We start from the raw sequence: 5971 nt of genomic DNA on the forward strand, positions 1-5971 counted from the left end.
TATTTTGACTGCTTGGTCTGACTCTGCATGTTTTCAGCCTTTTGAAGCTGCCAGTTGAAATTGATAGAATCAGTTTTAAATGGAAAGAAACCAATGATGCTACAAAAATGTCTGAAAGATGAAGGCAGCAATAACATGGTGACTAACATTACGATTCATTTTAGGGTGTCAGTGACTCTCACTCAATTGTGGCTAGTGGCTATTGTGATTATTTTTTTGCTCCACTGGAAGGTGGGGCCTAAGAATGACTGTGTCAGTCATTCATCCATCTGTCAGTCTGGCTATTCAACATTTTACTTCAAGGAAACATATCTCAAAATCTAAAGTCATGCTCCTGAGAGGATGAACCCTATTAATTTTGATGGCCACATTACCTTTCTTGTAGCACCACCCTCAGGCCAAATGTCTTTTTTGCATGCAGGATATTGCAAAATGTAATGAGTGGCTAGTCATATTTTCCGAGAGCCTTTATGCTCCCCAGAGGAAGGCTCCTCTTGATTGTAGTCAGCCCATGATCTCTCTCTTCGTGCCACTCTCAAGCCAAATGTGACTTGCACACAACATATATCCACATTTGATGGCCAAGTAATTTGCTGAGGATACTCATGCTTCCCAGGGAATAAACCCTATACGTCTCGGGGTCACCATTGCCTTTCTTCTTGCACCAGCCTTAGGCCAAACTCTTATGCAATTTGGAAAATGCATTCATGCCCCTCATAAAATGAACCCTGTCCATTTTGGTGACCACATGACATTTCCTCTAGCGCCACCCTCAGTCTGAAATATAGAAACCCCATTCCCCCACTGCCTGCATTCCCCTAACATGCATCAAGCCAGCAGGACACCACTAGTGGAGGACTCACATCAATTTTTCCATGGTTTAGATTTTTCTCGTGGGAGAAGTGAGAAAGGAGAATGAGAGAGGGAACATCCCAAGAAGTTGCTAGGACATTTTTACTTGTCCTGTCGCCACCCCCAAATGGGATATGACAATGAATAGGTGGATGTATTTATGACTGGCGGCAGGCCCACAGCTGTGGGCGAATGCTTCTGTCAAGTTTGTTTTGAGACTGAAACGAGATGATCATAAATATGCATCATCAAGCAGATGGGGGAGATCATAAATATTCATTGATGAGTTTGCATATCATGGTCTCGCAGTTGTTCACTTGTGCTCTGCAAAGAAAACCCACAAATGTTCCCAAGGATAATAATTTCTGTCAGCTCACTTCCTTATCTACCCTTTTGGTTGGGAGCGGAGAGGTGAGAAGATTGTCTGTAAACTCCTTCCCCTGGGAAATGAAGCGACGGATGAGGATGAAATGAAAATCAAACGAGGGGGGTTGTAGAGCGAGAAAGGCAATTACCTCAAATGAACAACATTTGTCCCCAGCCCCAGTCTCAATCAAATCATCTCTCCTTCTCTCGCTGTCTCCCTCCTCCTCTCTTTCTGCTTCCTCCCCCTCTCATCTTTGACATCATCCCTGTGCCTTTTCCTCTATTTTTGCTCCCTCTCTTTTTCTCTCTTGCGCTATTTCTGTTCCCCCTCCCTCTCTTCCTGTCATCATCTCTGTGCTGGTGTCAGATTCTTGATCTCCCCAGGGGGATTGTGGGATGTTGGAGGAGTGTAAGCGTAACAGGTGTCTCATTACTGTGCTAATAGCAGGCCGCAGGGAGACGCACATACTGTGATGCGCCACACACACACTCACACACAGACATGCACACACATTTGATACAGTGACAAGCAATAGCAGAGATGATACTCCTCCACATTCCCCTCACTTTCTCTCTCTCTGTCTTTCTCTTGCTCTCTCAGTCACCATTTCATGGGTGAATTACCAGGCATGAATAATTTTAATGTGTCGAATGCCTAGAGCCGAAGTCTATCTTGAGATGCATGCCCACATGGCCGCCACCAATTCTAAACCTTCCATTTAACACCAGTGTAAGATTTACTTGAAAGCTAAAGCTCCAAGCCATGAAAAGATTTATTTTTCACCCACGTTTTTTTATTATTATTATTATTGTTATTTTATTTATTTATTTATTTAGTTATTTATTTATTGTAAAATCAAACCCTCGCCTGATTTTACTGCCCTATCAAGATCGTAATTTCAAAATTGGCTGTAAAGATAAAGTTAACATCATGCAGCAATCACTGCAGATGAAATATCACACATTTAGATAGTAGCCTAACTTGACTTGGGTCTTATTTTCTTGGTTCTATACACAGGGATCCAGTGGACTAAGCTGACATTGCAATGTAATGGGCCTCATTCATCAGAGGGCGCCTAAGTTTGGTATCTTTATCTGTGCGCACACACACACACACACACACACACACACTCACATGCACAAACAATCCTCCACACTTAAACAAATCCCAATGAGGCATGTAACCGGTAGTTTGTGTCTGCCTGTACGCTTGTTAGAGAGATATTGGCTGCTTGTATTTCTCTGCATTTACTGTGAGGGAGGAGATGCCACTCGCAGATTGCATGTGTGTATGCAGGGGTCTAGAGTGTGTGTGAGCACCACTACTTCATACAGTCATGTGTGTGTGCATGTGCACTTACTCAAGAGGGTGTGGAAGCATTCATACCTGTGTTCTTGGATATCAGATAGCACGTCTGTTTGTGTTTCAGGTGGGGGGTGAAAGCGAAACCATTATTAAAGAAGAATACTCTGCCACAATGTATGAATAAATCAACTCCCGCCGACAGGAGGGGGCAATGTCAGTGTGACCCCTGTAATGCTGCTCTGCGTATGAGTGTGTGTGGAATGTAGCATATGTCATTAGGCAGATGCTTTTACCCAAAGCACTTTGGTGCACACACTTTTATTATGGGTGGACCCAGTGGGGATTAAACCCGTAACCCTGGCAGTGTAAGTGCTGTGCTCAACCCACTGAGCTGCATGTTTTGCATGTGTGTGTACAATGTGCATGTGTGCAGGCATCTGCTTATGCATGGGTGTGCCTGTTTGACTATGGCTAGACACTTTTTTTGTGTATGTGTGTGTGTGTGTGTGTGTGTGTGTGTGTGTGTGTGACCTGCAGCATGAGGCCCCATGGGTCATTAAGCAGTCAGTCAGAGGAGGGCATAAGAGGCCATTATCCAGGGGAGTCTGGACACTAAATGTTTGATAAACCCTGAGAGCGGATGTCCTGTTTCTCTTCTCGTATATCACAGATGTAAAGGCCAGGCTACCATAGCAGTCAAAACATGAGAATCCATGTAAAAGATGGACATTTGGGGTTCACTGTGAAAGCATTTTCACTTTCTGCAAGACAGCTGCATGCAACAATCCTGCCTGACATAAATAATATTATGTGTATTGTGTAATATAGTAATGATTTATAATATCTACACATGCTGTCCCTATGTAGTGCGTGTTTGATGCAGTTTTTTGCAGGCAGTGGGATGACATCATGACTTGTGTTGGCTCAGCAAAGTCTGGCTAATCTCTACAGTGAGTAGAGGGGAGTCTCTCTCTTTCTCTCCCTCCCTCTCTCCCTCTACTCTATACCTCAGTTTTGCAACACATGCTGTTTTGGTTCTGCATGATTAAACTGAAACAAAAAGTTACAAGTAGATTAAAAAAAAACTTCAGAAATGTAATACTGCTGTCTATTTATTATCCAAATACACAGTACAGTGTACAAATAAATTGACTGTATAAAAATATCAGATGCATCAATTCTTTATATGACATGCCACTCAGCATGGCCTTGAGGTGTGAGCATTAAAAAATGACTGTGGCGTTCTCAGAGACAGTCCTGAATTTAATACCAGAGGAAACAGGATGATGAGAACAGAGCCAGCACACATCCAGGGAGGAATATCACAAAATGTTGCACATCCTGGTGGTTTCTGGGAACTGCGGTCTGGTGAGCAGAGAGTCTTCTGGCAGCCTGGGGACTCCATCCAGGACTTGTAGCTTTGGCAAACAGGAAAAAACACTGTACAGAGAGATGCAGAGATGGATGGGGCTTGGGGGTCAAAAGAAAGACTAGACAAAAAAAAAGGTTCAACCCGATATAAGTCTCTCTTCTGCTTATTCTGATCTCATATTTCCTATCCTCCGCTCCACCGCTGTGCCTCTCTTTCTTTATCCCCCATTCCTTTTCCCTCACCACTCCTCCATATGTTACCCCTCTTTTATCAGCCCTCCCTCTCCTTGATTAGACACAGCAGGAACAGGAGAGAGGAATGCACTGACCCAAATCAAGTCTGATATGTTTGCTTTTGGGGGCCATGGTGATAACTTTGTTCTTCTTTCATCTGTCATCTTTCTTCTTACTGAATGCGTGTTTGTGTGCATGAGTATGTGAGTGAGTGTGTGAGTGAGCAAGTGAGGCCCTTTGTGTGTTCGCATAACAGTTTGTGTGTGTTTGGGTAGTTTTTTTTTTTTTTTTTTTTTTTTTTTTAACTGTGCAAACTGTGCCTCTTCACATCAGATAATTAGCCCTGCAAGCCATACAAGTCATATGAGTTAATCATACTGCAAGATCAAGCCTACAAGGATTTGTATTTGTCTGTTCAAATATACATCTCTGATACAGAGGAATGTTGTGCTGATGCAGTTGCTGTGTCGGTAACAAACTGTTCAAGGTAAAATGTCAAAGACATACTCTACAAACTGCCATAAAATAGCTGAACAAAATATATATTGCTAGAACAAACAATTTTTTCCACAAAAAGGCACAATAAGAAACTCAACATGCAAGTACAACAAAATAAAAGTGCATTGAACATTGGAACATTCCTATTTGCAAAATCCCAGTATCTGTAATGGTGTTTGCATATTGGAACAGACTTTCTGAGAAAATAGCAAGTTAATGCAATACTTTTTAGCAGCAAAAATGGAAGTCCTGGATGTCAGATCTTCCCACCAGCCCTTGGATGCAGCATAACTGATATGGCTAAAAATGATAATTGTTTCACTGCAGGAATCCCAGATGTCAATCACCACCAAAATCTCAACAGATCCTTGGGTCAAAGGTTACCTGTCCCCCAAATTTAATCAAAATGCATCCATTGCTTTTTGAGCTATCATGCCAACAAACAAACAGAAACAGAGGAGTAGACACGTAATCTTGCCCAAACCTTGTTAGCCGAGGTAGAAAAGAAAAAAAAGAGTTTAAGGTTACAGTATCCTCACTGATCAATGCAAACAAGGACACATCTCTGGCCTCACCGTGCACGGTAGTCCTGAGTGAAGGTCACTGGGTTGTGGGTCAGGTTTAGGGAGCGTAGCGGGCTGTTTCCCAGAGCTCCCAGCCCCCCCAGGGAACCAATGGCATTCTCTGACAAACAAAGGTGCTCCACCACTGGGAGCTTTGGCAGCTGGCGCAGACATACCAGGTGGTTACAGTGCAGATTCAGGACTCTGCACCTGCCCAAGAGAAGCACACATAAGGTTTACTTCTCCCTTTATGGCTCTAAAATTACCTGAGATAACATTGCATAGAAATAGTTGCACAGAAATATTCTACTATTTAGGCATTTAGCAGATTGTATGCAGAGAAATGTATGATTATTGTAACAGTAAAGTAAGGGGACATTCCTCAAGTATCATCAGGGTACATAACCAGATAATTAAGAAGCATAATAAACTAAAAAAAAAAAAAAAAAAAAAAAAAAAAAAAACATCATTCATATCTGCAGGTTCATCCCTGAGCAAGCATATATGTATAATGAAATTATAATGAAAATTAAACACAGGGAAATACCATATTGTTGTAGTTTATGTGCTATGTACTCATTAGTACATTATGGTTAGGGGGGTTATGGCTATAATTATGGTAATAGTTATGGATATGGTCATGGTTATGGTTATGGCAGAGCAGTATCTTGGCAGGCATTTACAGGAGGTGGGCAAAATAGCAGAGACACCACAGTAAAAAAAAAAAAAAAAAAAAAAAAAAAAAAAGGACGTGAAGTAAGCACATCACAGCGAACAAAGG

This window comes from Myripristis murdjan, chromosome 13 (genome assembly GCF_902150065.1).
Source record: "Myripristis murdjan chromosome 13, fMyrMur1.1, whole genome shotgun sequence".
In the NCBI taxonomy this organism is placed as follows: Eukaryota; Metazoa; Chordata; class Actinopteri; order Holocentriformes; family Holocentridae; genus Myripristis; species Myripristis murdjan.